The 18,245-nt window shown below is 43.3% G+C and overlaps 1 pseudogene; it reads left to right on the forward strand.

The window, feature by feature from the left end:
* The first annotated feature begins 241 nt into the window (after window positions 1-241).
* On the forward strand, window positions 242-8,954 carry LOC101429580 (L-amino-acid oxidase-like; annotated as a pseudogene).
* The last annotated feature ends 9,291 nt before the right edge of the window (window positions 8,955-18,245 follow it).

The following is an 18,245-nucleotide window of genomic DNA, read 5'->3' on the forward strand; positions in this document are numbered from 1 at the left end:
CCTACATGCACTCATGAGCTTAAAATCACATGCACACAAATAAACTTGGGGTCCCACAGATACAATCACAAAAGACAGTTCACACACATATTCATACCCAACATCATACAATCAACCATTTCCCTGCAGAGCCACAGTCAGAAGTACATGCACATATTTACAACCACACATTCACCAGAAGACACTGTCCTGACTTTACTGTCTCCCATTCATTCATACAGCCAACAGGACCCCGGGTAGGATGGAGCTGAGAGCCTGGGCCCTAGAAAGGCAGCCCCCATTCCTTTCTCTGTCCCCAGGAGTCCTAATCTTGGGGCTCCTGCTGGCCACTCCAAGCTGCCTTGGGTACTGTGAGGACCTGGCCAAGTGCTTCCAGGATCCCTATTATGAGTCTATCCTTGCTATAGCCCAGGAGGGCTCCACACCACCCCCCTTCCCAAGTGTGTAGTGATAGTGGGAGCAGGAATGTCAGGCCTAACAGCAGCCAAGACTCTACAGGATGCAGGCCACCAGGTGAGGAGGACTTGGAGGGGCCTCAATCATTTGCCTTCCATTATGCTTCCTTGGGTGGAAAAAGAAAAGGTTAGGGTTTCAGCCAAATTTTGGACAATTGTCCATAGCTCACTGGGTCTGTCATCCCTTAATTACTGTTTGTCAAAAATCTGGGTTCACCCATGAGACTTGACCTTAAGTGTCACTTGTGTTCTTGGACACAAAAGTGGAGACATGCTATTCATAGGATATGAATAAACATTACTCCAAAGACAAACAAATAGTTAATAAGCACATAAAATGTGTTCAACATCATCAGCCATGAGAGAAATGCAAAGCAAAACCACAATGAGATACCCCTTCACACCCACTAGGATAGCTCTGTTTGCCTGCCCACCATGGAGATGATGTTTTTATTCGTTTACATTACTGCAGGGCCTTTCTGGAGAAATAACCCTAAGTTGGGTTATTCTGCACATGTAGGGACCTAATGCTGGAATTCCAGGCTAGAGCATGTGGTGGGTGGGGGTGGGACTAGAAACTGTGAAGAAAGTAGAGCATGTCTCTGGGGACAACAGCAGCTTCTCTGGACTCTAGGTAACTATCCCGGAAGCCAGTGACAGCATCGGAGGTCGTGTGGCCACATTCAGGAATGAAGAGGAGGGTTGGTACTATGAACTGGGGCCTATGCGAATCCCCAAATCCCACAGGTAAGTCCTGGGAAAAGGGATAGATCAAAGGGCAAGTAGGAGGGATGAGGAAGGGGAAAGACCTGCTGCCATCACATCATAGCCCCTGCAGAGTCACTGTCTTGTGAAAGTCAAGACTAAGACTCATCTCTCTACTTAGCAAAGGAAAAGACTGAGGCTCAGAGCTCAGGATCACATAGAGACAAACTAAAAATTATAATATTTATCACTAACTCATTTAAATATGGGCAGCTTTTTATATGTTAATCATACCACATTAAGGTATAAAATAATAATAACTACCACTTGTGGAGCACTTACTATCTGTCAGGCTATGTACTAAGCACTATACATGCATTATTTCATTTGATCCTCATGACACTAATTGAATGCTTTTATTGTTTGCATTTACAAATGAATACACGGGGTCAGAAATATTATGTGACTCACCGAAGTCTCTGCTATGAGAAAGTAGCAAAGTTATTGCCCAAAATCAAAGAGGTAACTGACACAAAAGAGCATGCTTAACTTCTAAGCTGTAACTTACTCATGGAAGAGAATTGCCTCCTCCCCGACCCCTGCCTGTGATTCTAAGGCTTCCAAAACAAAAGAGATTCCAGCATGGCAAACCACCGGTTTCCACAAATTTGGCATCATTTTTGCCTTAAATGTAAACTGAACCAAAGATTTGTCTCTGAACACCACCAAAAAAAAAAAAAAACTCAACCAGCCCAAACTAGATCTTTAGATATTGCCTTAAACTTATTTAGAAAGAGAAATGGAATTTCAAATACTTACTGTCTGACACAAAAGGCCTCCATCTCTACATCTGAGTCCTATAAAGTGGGATTTAATAAAGGGCCATCATTAAGTGTGGGTGAACTCTCCACCCTCTATCAAAAAAGAAGGAGGGAAGCGGACTTGGCCCAGTGGTTAGGGCGTCCGTCTACCACATGGGAGGTCTGTGGTTCAAACCCCGGGCCTCCTTGACCTGTGTGGAGCTGGCCAACGTGCAGTGCTGATGCATGCAAGGAGTGCTGTGCCATGCAGGGGTGTCCCCTGCATAGGGGAGCCCCACGCAAAAGGAATGCACCGCATAAGGAAAGCCACCCAGTGCAAAGGAAAGTGCAGCCTGCCTAAGAATGGCACCACCCACACGGGAGAGCTGACACAGCAGGATGCTGCAACAAAAAGAAACACAGATTCCCATGCTGCTGACAACAACAGAAGCGGACAAAGAAGATGGCTCAGCAAATAGACACAGAGAACAGACAACTGGGATGGGGTGGGGGGAGGGGAGAAAATAAATAAATAAATAAATAAATCTTTAAAATAAATAAATAATAAAAGAAGGAAAAGAACTAACACTGCCAGCAAGAGGACAAGACAAAAATTGAGGAAATAAATAAGACTAGAGCTGAGGAAGCACTTAGTCTGAGTTCCCTGGGCACATTAATGGTTTCTATTGTGAGGCCAACAGAAATGAGTTGTAGCTGGAATGCTGGGCCATGTTATGTCCATGTTGGTCCATTCCTATGTCATGAAGTTTGGCCTGAAGCTGAGCAAGTTCATCCAATACAATGGTAATACCTGATATCTCATCAATGAAAAACGCTATCATACCTGGGAAGTCAAAGCCAACCCAGGGCTCCTGGACTACTCTGTGAACCTCACAGAGAAGGGCAAGAGTGCTGTGAACCTCTTCCACCAGTTCATCACCAAGGTGCCTCCAGTCTCACACTTCCCAGGGTGGGCAAAGAACAGGGTCTGGTCTAAAGTCACCTAGGAACCTTGTAATAGGTAATGGATTTATGAATATCTCACCAAAAGCACGAGCAGCAAAAGAACTAATAGATAAATGGGACTTCCTCAAAATTAAAGCCTTCTGCACCTCAAAGGAGTTTGTCAAGAAAGTAAAAAGGGAGCCCACACAGTGGGAGAAAATATTTGGCAATCATATATCTGATAAGAAACTTATAACTTGCATATATAAAGAACTCCTACATCTTGAAAATAAAAAGATAAACAATCCATTTAAAAAATGGGAAAAAGACTTAAACAGACACTTCTCCGAAGAAGAAATACAAATGGCAAGAAAGCACATGAAAAAATGTTCCAAATCTCTAGCTATCAGGGAAATGCAAATCAAAACCACAATGAGATACCATCTTACACCCATAAGATTGGCAGCTATGAAAAAAACAGAAGAATACAAGTGCTGGAGAGGATGTGAAGGAAGGGGAACACTCATCCACTGCTGGTGGGAATGCAGAAGGATCCAACCATTCTGGAGAACAGTATGGCGGTTTCTCAAAAAACTAGCCATAGATTTGCCATATGACCCAGCAATACCACTGCTGGGAATATACCCAGCAGAACTGAAAACAAGAACACAAACCAATATATGTACACCAATGTTCATAGCAGCATTGTTCACTATTGCCAAAAGTTGGAATCAACCCAAATGCCCATCAACAGACGAGTGGATCAATAAAATGTGGTATATACACACAATGGAATACTACTCGGCTGTAAGAACAAACACACTACAAACACATGTGATAACATGGATGAATCTTGAGAACCTTATGTTGAGTGAAGCAACCCAGACATTGAAGGACAAATACTACATGACCTCAATGATATGAAATAAACAAGCTGCCCTAGATAGCAAGAGACTGAACGATAGGCTTGCAGGAAATCGGAGGGTGGAGGAAGGATATGAGCCGATGTCTGCAGGGGTGGAATTTAAGACGAGATGGTGGTAAGTATGAACACAAAGAAGAGATAAAAGGGGGGCAAGGGGTTGCCTTTGCTTGGGGCTTTGCGGGTTTGAGGGTGGCTGGGGAGGGACGGGTGGGTAACGTTGCCCAAAAGTGGGGGGAGGGAGGGGTAGCATACGAACCAGGAGAGGGTCAGGTGTTAGTGGAGAGTAAAATGCCGAGAAAATCATATCAAAATATAATAAAGAGGGTTACCTGTTTAGAATGCTCGGAGGGGAGGGTCTGATGCAGGACGGGCTCCTGGGGAATGTCTAAATGCTCATTCTGCCAGAGTGGGTGACACCATGGGGTAGAAACCCAAGTAGTGAGAGTGGGGGTGGACCCACATCCTGGGGAGGACTAATGCCATCCAATAGAGGGAACTGTATCCCTCGAGAGAAAGGGTGGCTCCCAGGGCATTGGGGCAGTTGAGCAAGTTAGGCCCTGAACACTATTCCATCTATCTCTGGAAGTGGCTCCTCAGGAAACGGAGGTTGGCTATCACTGAGGGCACCAAGGTGGAAGGGAAAATGGACGTTAAATGTGTGGAACCAAAGTAAATGGGGGGTAAGAGAGGAGTTTCTTGAGAGTACACAAGGATGGATATAAAACATGTAATATTACACCATAACATATAGGAGATGACAGACTGATAATGTAAACCATAATGTAAAACATAGGATAACTAAAAATGTAAAGAACTGTGTATCCTAAAGTATGCACCATAATGTAAACACAGATGTCACCTTGTTAGAAAGCTAATGTCTCAGACTCTGTACATCACTTTAAGTAAATATGATATGTATAGGGCGTAAGAGTATCACTGTGGAAGGGAAAAGGTTTTCTGGTGGATGTGTGGGAGTGCTGTATATTATATATATACATTGCTGTGGTCTAGGACTCCTGTGAAGAAAAGCTGAATAATTAGGGGGGGGGGGGGGGGGAAAAAAGAAAAAAATAGAATGTGGAATTTTTTCAAGTCAACATTCTTTATCTAAGTTCTTTATCTAACTTTATCCAAGTTCTTTATCTATCCTTTAAACTCATCGCTATATGCCATTCCCTAGTAAGGGACCATGACATTATATTGGGCTTCAAATTTCGGGGAGTTCTGGATCACAGAGTGTTTCAACAATGGCAATGGAGGGATACTGGTATGGGATACCAATGACAGGTGATATATGACTGACAGGGAGCTGTACAGAACATATGTCCAGGGTGCATGGTAATGTTTGGATATACTCATAGTGGCAACAATTAAAAACCACAGTAGGGGGGGTACTGGGTTCCTGGCCAGTGGTGCTCTGTCGTGGTCCCTAGGGGAGCAGCGACAGTCTCCCAGGTACAGTGGTGGGGACCGGGAGGGAGTGAGGGTTCAACAGTGAGCCCCTGATACTAATGACTATGCTTGTGAGCTGATAAACCCAAAATAATAACAAGGCCTAGAGCAACTTTGTGCCTGGGAATTTCCTCCTGTCAGCCTTCATGTTACTCAAATGTGGCCAGTCTTGAAGCCAAACTCAGCATGTAAATGCAATGCCTTCCCCCCAGCGTGGGACATGACACCCGGGGATGAGCCTCCCTGGCAACGAGGGACCACTATCAACTACCAACTGATGATGCAACTGGAAAATGACCTTATACGGAAGGTTCAATGCGGATCAGCAGAATATCCATGTCTACATAAAATACCATGACTTTAAAATGCTGTTTGACCTAAAGTAAGGGGGAAATGGAAAGGAGAAATGAGTTTATATGGCTACGAGTTTCTAAAAAAGAGTCTGGAGGCTGGCAGAAGGTTTGCCCTCATGCACAACTGAGCAGAGTCAGAGAGACAGATAAAGCAGATACATACAACCCCCAGATATTGGTTCCTTTGAGGGCTAAAGAGACCCATGGGAGTTATGGTCATGGCCGATGGGGTTAACTACCAGGGCAGATGGCCCCTCTTTGGAAATGGTGTTTATGTGTGATGAATCTGGACTCAGATGGGATCTCCCTTCATAAGACTTTCATGCTAATGTGCTGGAGGTGCAGTTAATGTTGGGGTTTAAGATATATTTAGGGGATTTGAATCTCTGGACTGACAATGTGATAGCCAGATCCTGAGCCTCAACAGACTCCAGCACCTACAATCTGATTTATTGGACTTACCACACTCAGCTAAGATGGAGGTGAAGAAGGACAACCACCACACCATGGAGCCTAGAGTGATTACAACTGAAAATGGGAGGATTGCATCCAGCATCCAGGTGGAATCTGAGCCTCCTCTTGACATAAAGGTGCAATGGACACAACCAATCCAGTGTCCACATAGAAGAGGTGGCATTGGATTGGGAAAAGTGGACATAATGGACAAAGGGTATGGGGAAAGGCAGGAAGAGATGAGAGGTGGAGGCGTCTTCGGGACATGGAGCTGCCCTGGATGGTGCTTCAGAGGTAATCACCGGACATTGTAAATCCTCACAGGGCCTACATGATGGAATAGAGGAGAGTATGGGTCATGATGTGAACCAATGTATATGAGGTGCAGAGGTGCCCAAAGATGTACTTACCAAATCCAATGGATGTGTCATGATGATGGGAACGAGTGTTGTTGGGGGGGGGGAGAGGAGGGGTGGGGGGGTGGGGTTGAATGGGACCTCACATATATATTTTTAATGTAATATTATTACAAAGTCAATAAAAAATAAAAAAATTAAAAAAAAAAAAAAAAATAAAGTCACCTAGGAAGTTAGGAATGGACCCAAATCCCCTGATTCCCATCCAGTGATCTTGGGATTGATCCACCTTCTTTCAAATACCTCCTAAAAATGTTTCCACCACACTCTAATGCATAGCCTTCACACTTCTGCCCCTGGGTCCAGTATCCCATTGCTTGATCAGTGGCAGTGAAGGACAGGGAATCACTCAATAATCTGATCCTGAGTCACAGTGATGCCTTCACCTTAAATTTCAGGTTCCAAAAAGTCTTTAAATGAGGGAGGAGATATTTGGGGGGAGCAGAGCATTTAGAAATTCCTGGAACTACCCATGCCCTGGTCCTTCTACCCTGCATCTCCTTTCCCCCACTTTCTTCAAAGGGTCAGAGAAACCAGAAGACCTACCTCTGGCTCATGACCTCTAATCTAAGCCTTCTTCCCCTTCCTCCTCTTATGCAGCTTAAACAATGTCTGAGAAAGTTCAACTGCAGTCAACTAATGTCCTTTTACATCTCTTACTCCACCAAGGTGAGTGAGGCAAAAACATTCCTGGATAGGAGTGGAGGGCGTCTATGCTTAATCTAGCCTCCTGGGATTTTCCCCTGTCTATCAGAACTCTCTGTACCCACTGCCAAGGCTTTTACCTCCCTAAAGTGCAGTCCAGCCTCTTTCCTGGGCTCAGGACCCTGCTGAAGTCCCTTACTACATACTGGGCCCTCCACTTGACACTTTCATTTATGATGACCCCTCCCCATAGGCTTACCTGCTGAAGGAAGGAATGCTGAGTTGAGAAGCAGTAGAGATGATTGGAGATGTGATGAATGAGAATTCTGGATACTCTAAGTCCCTTCTGGAGTCCTTGAGGACTGATATCATCTCCAAAAGTGATGAGTAAGGTTGACCTGGGGCCAGGACTAGAGTCTGCACCAAGGACCCTCCTCCAACACTCAGAGCAGAGAAAGGAAAATATAATTTACTGAGTATTTAATATATACCAGGCACATTTCCAAGAGTTATCACATTTAATCTTTATGGCCACCAGTAAGGTAGATAATGTTATCCAGAGACATTTCACAGATGAGGATACTGAGATTCAGAGGAGTTTTGTAACTTACCTAATTTCACACACCTTTGGCAAAGGATGGAGTCAGAATCCAAATCCAGGTTTGTCCAACTCCTGGGAAGCAGAATTGCCTGGTGGCCAAAGACATGGGCTATGGAGCTAGACTGCCTAAGTGATCTTGGGCAAGTCACTTCTCCTCTCTGCAGGTCACTTTCCATGCTTTAAAACTGGACACTAATTGCTATCTCACAGGGATTAATTAAAGCAATGTATATGAAGTACCAGCATAGGGTGCAAGAAGTGAGTGTCCTCCCTTCTTAGACCAGGCATACTGCTGCCAACTCTGCATGTTAACCTAGCTTGCCTCCCACACTCACCCTCTCCCTCTTTTCACTTCCTGTAGCTTTTCTGAGATCACAGGTGGCTTTGACCAGCTCCTAAATGCCCTCAGTACCAGTTTGAACTCTGGCACCATCCTTTTGCTGTCCAAAGTGATGGTAGTGAGGGACAGGTCTGAGGTCCAGGTTTCCTACCGGGTGCATAGACACAGCTCAGAGCTACGCACCATCACTGCTGACTACATCATCACCTCAGTCTCAGCTAAGGCCATTCGCCTCATCACTTTTAAGCCACTCCTCTCTCCAGACAAGATGGACACTCTCTGCTCTGTGCGTTACACCAGTGCTACCAAGGTGGTTCTGGCCTGTGATGAGCCCTTCTGGAAGCAGGACAGCATCCAGGGAAGAGTCTCCATCACTGACTGCCCCTCATGCTACATCTACTACCCCAGTCACAGGCTCCCAAATGGCAAGTATGTCTGCTGGCCTCTTACACAGTGGATGATGATTCCATCTTCTTTCCGTCCATGAAGCATGACCAGGTGGTGGACATCATTTTGGATGACCTGGGGACAGTACACCAGATACCCAAGGAGGAGCTACAGAGCATATGTTCCTCCTCTGTGGTCAAGCACTGGTCTCTGGATCCCTTCACCATGGATGTTTTTGCTGAATTCACACCATACCAATTTGCAGACTATTCAAAGCAGCTCTTTCAGCCAGAGGGCTGCATCCACTTTGCTGGTGAGCGTACCTCCCTGCCCAATGCCTGGATGGACACTGCCATCAAGTCTGGCCTCCAGGCCACCAGGAACATCCAGGCTGCTTTGGATAAGGGGGCCATAGTAGAACAGGAGCCTTTAGAGAAGACCTTTGCCAACATACAGGAGGATTTTTTCTTACCCTGAGAGAAATCCCTGAGGAATCCTGGCAAGGAAATGAAAGAGGAGGCAGAGACCTAGGAGAGAGGTCATCATCAACTTCCTGGCTCACGAGCAGTAACCCATAAAATGCCAGACAAGGAAATCATCTGGCAAGTGTACAAGAAACATAACCTCCTTTCCTATGTCTCTTGCCTCACAGTCCTCTGCTGGAAGGAGGCAGGAGGGTCAAGGTATATGGAGGGATAAGGGACAATGATGGAGAATGCTAGAATCAGCTCTTAGCTGGAGGAAATTGTCTCCTGCTGCATAATAATAAGAAAAGTTTCAACAACACCCCAATTTCTGCCATCTACGGCTAGAGGTTCCTACAGGAACATACAAAACCCAAAAACCAAGGTAACAAGCCACACATTGACAGCAGAGCCCAGGGGGCACACAAACCCTATTATTACATACCTCAGCCAAAGGCTCCACATATTGGCCCAAATTGGAATCTGTGTGGATGGGAGGATAAGACTACTTTTATGCTCTTTTTTTTTTTTTTTAAAGATTTATTTTTATTTATTTAATTCCCCTCCCCTCCCTTGGTTGTCTGTTCTCTGTGTCTTTTTGCTGCGTCTTGTTTCTTTGTCCACTTCTGTTTTCGTCAGCGGCACAGGAAGTGTGGGCGGCGCCATTCCTCGGCAGGCTGCTCCCTCCTTCGCGCTGGGCGGCTCTCCTTATGGGTGCACTCCTTGCGCGTGGGGCTCCCCTATGCGGGGGACACTCCTGTGTGGCACGGCACGGCACTCCTTGCGCGCATCAGCACTGCGCATGGGCCAGCTCCACGCGGGTCAAGGAGGCCCGGGGCTTGAACCGCGGGCCTTCCATGTGGTAGACGGACACCCTAACCACTGGGCCAAAGTCCGTTTCCCTTTATGCTCTTTTTCAGCCTGCAGTGGTGGGATCTTGGCTTTCTAGAGATTCCTCCTGGCCCACAGACTTTTCCTCTCTACTTTCACGTACCACTCACCAATCAGAACTCTCTGCCTACATCTGTCCAATCCATGCCACATCCTAGGAGGACATCAAGCTCATTTCATGCCTCTTCCCACTCTTCTCCTCCTGGACCTGTTCTTCCAGGTCCAACTAAAGTAATTCTTCCTCTTCAAGTCCTCCATAACAGCCCCAACCAATTCCGCAGGGACCTTTCTCTATTGAACCACAATCCTTCCACTCTAGAGTACCAAATATTTGGACTGTGAACCTCATTACACTATTATTTAATTAATTGTAAGGCTATATTATCTCCCCAAATAGGGGAAGAATCCCCAACTGCTAGGACTATATCTTGTATGACTTTGTGTGTGTGTGTGTGGCTCATTTTTAACTCCAAATTCTTAGAGACCAAGAGTCATTTCTAAGTATTTGGGCCCAACAGGGCAAAAGGAATAATAAGTAAATCATACAGCCTCTCCTTGTAGAACACATCCACCTGTGAGACCCTGGAGGACTCTAGAGAATAGCATAATAAAGTACTGGCATGAAAAGTTGAGCATTGTGACTTATGTCTGGGAGAAGGCGATAGAGAAAGGAAACTCACAATGTCCTATTGGAATTTGGTCTATTGTTAAAACCCTGTCCTGTTTTATTCAGTCCTCCATTAACTCATATTAGTCAGGTCTTTTTCTGTTACAAGTTACAGAAATTGAACGCAAACCAGCTGAAGGACAAAGGACAAGTTTTAACTCACATGTCTGTGAAGCCCAGGATGATATTGGCTTAATCCAGGGTTACTGGGGTCAGGAACTGAAAAGATGTCCTTAAGGTTCTCTTTCTTTCCATCTCTTGGTTCTGATTTCTTGACTTAGTTTCATTCTTTCTTCTTTTCCTCTGGCAAGGGACACAGTCAGAAGCAATTACAAAATTATATACTCATAGGTCCAGGGGGAAAGAAAAGGTTCCTTTCTCCCACTGTCTTTATATATACCTCCATCCTGCCCATCCATGAGCTTGATGAGAGATCTATCCCTAGCCTTAGAAGGTGGTTCTTATGATTGACAGCCTCAGTAGCAATCAGGAGGTGGAAATGGGACAATCCCTTAAGAAGACAATACTGAGCAGATAAAAACAATATGGTGGAAGTGGGAGGGTAGGGAGTGGGTTATATGGGAATCTCTTATGTTTTTTAATATAACTTTCTTTGTGATCTATTAACTTTAATTTTTAAAAGTGTAAAAAAAAAAAAAATCAATATGAGTATACTACAAACTGCAACTTTTCTAGAACCCAGGGCTGGGCTAAGGAACACACCTGAGCCATTTCAAGGCTTGGTTAAGTCAGCACCCTTGGGGCTTCTAAGGCTAGATATTTCACCACCAACAGAGTAACGATTCATATGAGGAACTAGAAGTAAAATGGACCATATCTTAGAACCTGACTCCAACAAGGGAGAAAACTTTCCAAACTGTCTCTGGGGCTGTGTGTATTTGGTGAACCCCTTAGTGTCTTTTTTTTTTTTTTTAAGATTTATTTCTTCATTTATTTCCCTCCCCTCCCCGCCCCCATGCCACTCCTGTTGTCTGTTCTCTGTGTCTATTTTGCTGCATGTTCTTCTTTGTCCACTTCTGTTGTCAGTGGCACAGGAATCTGTGTTTCTTCTTGTTGCGTCATCTTGTCAGCTCTCCGTGTGTGTGGCACCATTCCTGGGCAGGCTGCACTTTCTTTCGCATTGGGCGGCTCTCCTGATGGGGCGCACTCCTTGTGCGTGGGGCTCCCCTATGCGGGGGACATCCCTGCATGGCAGGGCACTCCTTGCGCGTATCAGCACTGCGCATGGGCCAGTTCCACACGGGTCAAGGAGGCCCGGGGTTTGAACCGCAGACCTCCCATGTGGTAGACGGACACCCTAACCACTGGGCCAAGTCCTCTTCCCCCACTTCTTTTTTTTTGGAGGTGCCAGGAATTGAACCCTGGACCTTGTACATGAGAAGTAGACACTCAACCACCAAGCTACACCTGCTCCCCCCAGTTACTCACCTTTGATGTCACCCAATTTTTGTCCTCTTAATCTCTATCTTCCTCATTTATCTATTCACTGCTATCTCCATGACATAAACCACATATCTGCTTATATCTCCACTTACTGAGCATGTTTATACAGATATTATCTAAAAGTACATGTAAGTGTGAACAGAGACAGCAAAACTTTTTCCATGTGAGAAATATTTCTAAGTTCCCAGGGACCAATTATTTGGGTATACTGTATGAGGAAACATAAATGTTGGAGCTATACTTCAAGGTTTCTCTAGACAGCTATAATCCCAAATATTCAGCCCTGTGTAAGATTACATATCTCAACTTTTGGTTTGTAAAACAGTCACTGATGATCAAAGGAGCAAGTTATCCTCTAGCTAGGAGGGATGAAGGTCTGAAGAAACAGCATTCTTCCCCAAAAAGTATAATGCCTTGACTCCAGCAAGCTCTGTCTCCTGGCAGGTAATATATTCTAGGCTAACTAAATTCCACAGAATAACTACCTTACCCAACAATCGAATTGGATAGCTACTCAAGATTCAACAGCATAAAAACAAAACCATAAAATCTGCTTCAATGTGGAAAGCGTAAACAAGAGTCATCAATCTCTACCCCAGCTAGAAAATGGAACAAAACAACCCATCAATACCTAAACCATTGTCATTGATATTTATGCTTCCCTTACAGAGGCACCCTGGCTCAAACTGAGAAAGTTACCTTTTCTAAGTCTGATATCCTCATTTTCCTGTATCTCACCAGCGTAGTTTTGAGTTCTGTTCCCTATCTTAATACAAACACGTTTAAAGGAAAAATAAGGTAAAGATCTCATAGAAAACTTTGTGAATGTAAAAAATCTTTCTATAAGTATTCAAGAAGGCTAACCAAAGTGTAGTACCCAGAAAGCAAGAAAGTAAAAATGGAAGTTAAAGACTGAATGAAGAATAAAATCTAAGTCTTCTGACTTCCCTGGATCTAATCCACAATGAAACAACTTCGTACGTAAGACATCTGCTCTCTTCGGAAAGAGCTGAATATTACAATTCAGGGGCAGACTTTTTACATAGGTTTCAGAGTCAGAGACATATTGTCCAGAGAACAATCAGGATTCCTGCCTTATAATTGGCCATTTAAGCACTAGTGGTTACAGGGCTTTTTCCATGCTGGTCACACTAACAGTTTTTCCTGAGAATGAGTTTTCTGATGGGTGATAAGATTTGAACTATTGCTGACATCCTCCCCACAACTGGGACACTTATAAGGTCTCTTTCCAGAATGAGTTCTCTGATGAATGATAATAACTGAGCCCAACTAAAGCTTTTCCCACATACTAAACACTTGTAAGGTATTTCGCACATGTGGGCTCTTTGAGGCATAGAAAGAAATGAAATGCACTGAAGCTTTTCCCACACTGAAAGTAATGATAGGGTTTCTCTCTAGTGTGGAACCTTTGATGCATTGCAAGTTGGGAGCTGTGAATGAACATCTGGCCACACTCTGGGCACTCATAGGGCCTCTTGCCAGTATGTGTTCTCTGGTGCAGGAGGAAGTTAGAGCTGAAACTGAAGCTCTACCCACCTCCTGACTCTCATAGGGCTTTTTCCTCATGTGAAGACCCTGGTAGGAAATCAGGCCAGAAATCACAGCATTTGTAAGGCTTTTCCTTCATGTGTCCTCTGATGGGTGGTTAGGTTGGTGGCCTGGCTGAAGCTCTTGCCACACTCCCCACAGTAATATGACTTTTTACCATGAACTTTTGAGTTACATAAGGAAGAACTAAAATTGATGAGAGCTAGCTACTAAAAAAATGGAAAATTTTGGGAGACTCATTTTTTCTTTCTCCCACTTAGTGAGATATAAACACATTTCAGCAGGAGGATTGCATCCACTATCCATGTGGAATCTGAGCCTCCTCTTGACATAGAGGTGCAACGGACACAACCAATCCAAGGTCCACAGAGAAAAGGTGGCATTGGAGTGGGAAAAGTGGACATGGTGGCTGATGGGTATGGGGAATGGCAGGAAGAGATGAGATGTGGAGGCGCCTTTGGGACTTGGAGTTGCCCTGGATGGTGCTTCAGGGGCAATCACCGGACATTGTAAATCCTCCCAGGGCCCACTGGATGGAATGGGGGAGAATGTGGGCCATGATGTGGACCAGTGACCATGAGGTGCAGAGATGCCCAGAGATGTACTTACCAAATGCAATGGATGTGTCATGATGATGGGAGTGAATGTTGCTTGGGGGGGAGTGGTGGGGTGGGGGTGGTGGGGTTGAATGGGACCTCATATTTTTTTTAATGTAATATTTTTACAAAATCAATTAAAAAAAAAAAGACACTAGGGGAATATATGGGAAAAAAATCAATAATCATGCTGCAATTGTGCAGACGGCAGTAAAAGAACGTTGAAACTATTATTTTTGATTGTAGGTACTTATATCTAGAAATTTAAGTATGTACAATTTCATTAATTATCATAAGCAAAATAGTATAATTACAAGTTGCATTTTACCTGTATCTTCTTAGGCAAAGATTCAACATATGATTATTTATTTGCATTAAAATAATTCTGATAAGGGAAAAAATAAATAAATAAATAAATAAACAAACACATTTCAGGCATTAAACTTAAGTCTACCTCCTCTTATTTATATTGATAGTTGTCTTCCCCTGTCTTTATCTAGGTTTGTTTGTTTTTTTTTTTTTTTGCACATGCCAGTACTAAGATTGATCTTAAAAAAGTGGTGTTTGCAGTTAAAACAACTCAGTTATTACATAAAAGATTTGTCTACTATATGATTCAGTTCTTACCTGAATTCCAACATAAGCTTGAAATTTGCATAAAATATGAATACTAAAATCATACAAAAATTTGTCCTGACAAGTTAAGTTTTAATATGTAGGTGATATTTTCTCTGTCCTACTGGTTTCCTTAACTATGAATGCTTAGCCTGGATAAATTAGATTATGGGATTGGCTTGAAGGTTAACATGGAGACTCTTATTTTAACAAATGGTTCCTTTTGGAAGTAAAAGATGACTGTGTTTATGTGGTATGTAATGGTGTATATCAGGTACCACGTGGTAGTGGTAATGCTCCTGTCCTTTAGAATAAAGTTAATTTCTTATAATTAAAAAGATTATATATGGCTTACCTAAATTTTTCATGAGTAGGCATATAGATATGCTCCTGAATGCAAGCTTTGAATCCTAAATGCTTTCAGGTAAATAGGTCTGTTACACAGTTACTTCAGCTGCTACATGCTGACAGTTTTATAATTGATTTCCCTTCTGTGTAGCCAGTGAAGCATCTTTGTACTTACTGGCAAGTAGCAATTTTTGACCTTGATAAAACAATTTTGTAAAACACTCAATAGAACAGGGCCTATGTTGCAAGAAAGGCAGCTGCAGAAATAACTGCACACTGGTTAAGAATTAAATGCATAAAGTACATGGTTAGACCCAACATCATAGAATTCCTATGACTCTGTATAGACAAAATACCCAGATTTAGCTGTTTCAGAAATCTATTTTTGGTTATGTGTAAAACTCACTTACCTTAAAGTAGTATATATTTGCATGTTTTTGCATTTCAGAATGTTTTATACCATTCTCTAAGCCAAACTCAGCATGTAAATGCATTACCTTCCCTCCAGCATGGGACATGAATCCCAGGGATGAGCCTCCCTGGCGCTGAGGGGTTACAACCAATCACTAACTGGTTATGCAACTAGAAAGAGACCTTGAATAAAAGGGTCAACTCGGACCAGCAGAATATCTCAACCTACCTGTAGGATCATGTGTTTAAAACTGTTTTTTGACCTTGAATAAAAGGGGGAAATGGCAAAGACAAATGAGTTTATATGGCTAAGAGGCTTCAAAAAAGTCGGGAGGTCATCAGAGGGGTCTTGCTCCTGCATGCCTCAGTAGGACCCCAGAAACAGCCAAAGTAGATACAACCCTAAGTACTGGTTCTCCTGAAGTCTATGGAGACCCACAGGGTATATGGTCATGGCAGATGGATTTGCAGTTCTGTGCCACATCAGAGGGCCCTACTTTGGAATTTGTGCTCCTGAGTGTGATGGAGCTGGACTCAGATGTGACCTTTCTACACATGCCTCTTCTGTCACTTTTACTGAACCTGTGGTTGGTACTAGGGATGGTATATACTCAGGAGATTTGAATCTCTGGACTGCCCATATGCCAGCTGGGCCTTGAGCCTCAGCAGAGTTGCAACTCCAACTCTCTGGTTCATGGGACTTACCCAGATAAGCTAACAGAGAGGTGAAGATGGTCATCCACCACACCAGGGAATCAAGAGTGCCTACAACTGCAAGCAGAAGAATTGCATCCATCATTCATGTGGAATCTAAGCCCCCTCTCGATATAGAGGTGGAGTGGACATTACCATCCCAGGTTCGTCAGGATGGAGGAATAAAATATGGCTTAGAGTGGACTTACTGATATTCTACTATAAAGTTATTGTGAATAGTAATGGAAGAAATTGTAGCACTGAGGTGGAGAAAGTGGCCACAGTAGTTGCTGAGGGCAAGGAGAGGGAAGAAGAGATGTGATGTGGGGCATTTTTGGGACTTTGAGTTGTCCTAAATGATATTACAGGGTCAGATGCTGGACTTTATACATCCTGCCATAACCCACTGAATGTACTGAGGGAGAGTGTGAACTACAGCATAAACTCCTATCTATGTGGTACAGCAGTGCTCCAAAATGTGTCCACCAAGTGCAATGAGTGTGCCACAACGATGGGGGAGGTTGTTGGTGTGAGAGGAGTGGGGTGGCAGAGTGAGAGGTATACTGGAACCTCTTATGTTTTTTAATGTAACATTTTTTTGTGATGTATCTATCTTTAAAAAAATACAGTTTACAAAAATGATGGGGATGGTGGGATAAGGAGTGGGTTATATGGGAATCTCTTATGTTTTTTAATATAACGTTCTTTGTGATCTATTAACTTTAATTTTAAAAGTGTAAAAAAAAACATTTAAAAAGCACATTAAAAGGAAAGTTTTATATGTAAATGTCAGTAAATTCTGAGATTATACAATTCAAGGAGCAAAGAAATGTTTTCATACTGCACCTAGTTTAAATTTTACCCTAAAGAAATGCACTATGGTATGAAAAGGAACTCCCTGGGGAAAAGAATTTTAGAATAAAAGAAGCAATCTTAGGCATACCATGTTGAATAATGCAAGATCATACCTTCAGCGTTTCATGAGGTGTTTTTCATTTACTCCACTTAAATAAATGTATAAATAAATATGCAACATGACAGTCAATTGATGTTTTCAGTCAAGGCAATCAAAACTATTGCAGGTTTGGTAAAAAAAGCAAAATTAATGTTTGATTAAAATGTTTATCCTACTAGGTGGGTACTTTTAGGGACTGTAACTACTGAATTATGAAAAATAGTGAAGGAATGTCAAAATAAAGTTAAACACATAAATGTGAAAGGATCAACTAAATCCTTGAATATAAATAAACTTAAAAATGTATCTTAAATTATTTCTTGCACATAAATTAAAATGCTTGTGAGTAGATAGTTTAAACAAAAAGGGGGACTTCCAGGAAGTGGCAGATTATAAAGACACAGGATTTTCTCCTCTCACAGAAAAATAGCTAGAGGACAGGCAGAAAAGTCCTGGGGGAAAGAAAGTTCTAGGGTATAGGACACCAGGGGAAGACTGGACACAGCCCAGACTAGAGAGAGGCACAGGAAAGGAACGTCAACATTACAACCGTGAGAAGACTGCAGCTGGAGCTGCCATTACCTACCCCTCCCTACAAGAAGAAAGCATTGTATTCTCCCACCTCAGGGCCACAGGTTAAAGACAAAAGGGGCCCCAGAGATCTACCACCCCAGGAATGAGAGGAACCCAGCCTAAGGCCAATTCAGCTTTTGCCCCACAAATTTGGCCTGCTGTGTCCCAGGAGCCCTTTCAGGCTGGGTAGGGCCACACCATTGTTTGCCTTGGGAACCAACTAGGGCCTAAAGAGATCCAACCTTCCAAAATGCCCTCACTACTGACCAGGACTGATTATTGAGGATGCAGAGGAGAGTGGAATTTTTCCTACCGGGGAAAAGGGAGGGGACTGCCAAAAAAGGTTTGAGCTGTCTCTGAGAAAGTTTGATTTACAAGGCTTTTAGTTTCCAGGCAGGAACCTCTGTCACATTGATCAGGTCCCTGTTGTAGCAAACACCCGCCAACCAGACTTTAAACTGAGAAAGCTGCCAAAGAGTGACATCTGCTGGCCAATGCAGGAAGTACATATGAGGGAATAAG

This window comes from Dasypus novemcinctus, chromosome 9, assembly GCF_030445035.2.
Source record: "Dasypus novemcinctus isolate mDasNov1 chromosome 9, mDasNov1.1.hap2, whole genome shotgun sequence".
NCBI classification, from domain to species: Eukaryota; Metazoa; Chordata; class Mammalia; order Cingulata; family Dasypodidae; genus Dasypus; species Dasypus novemcinctus.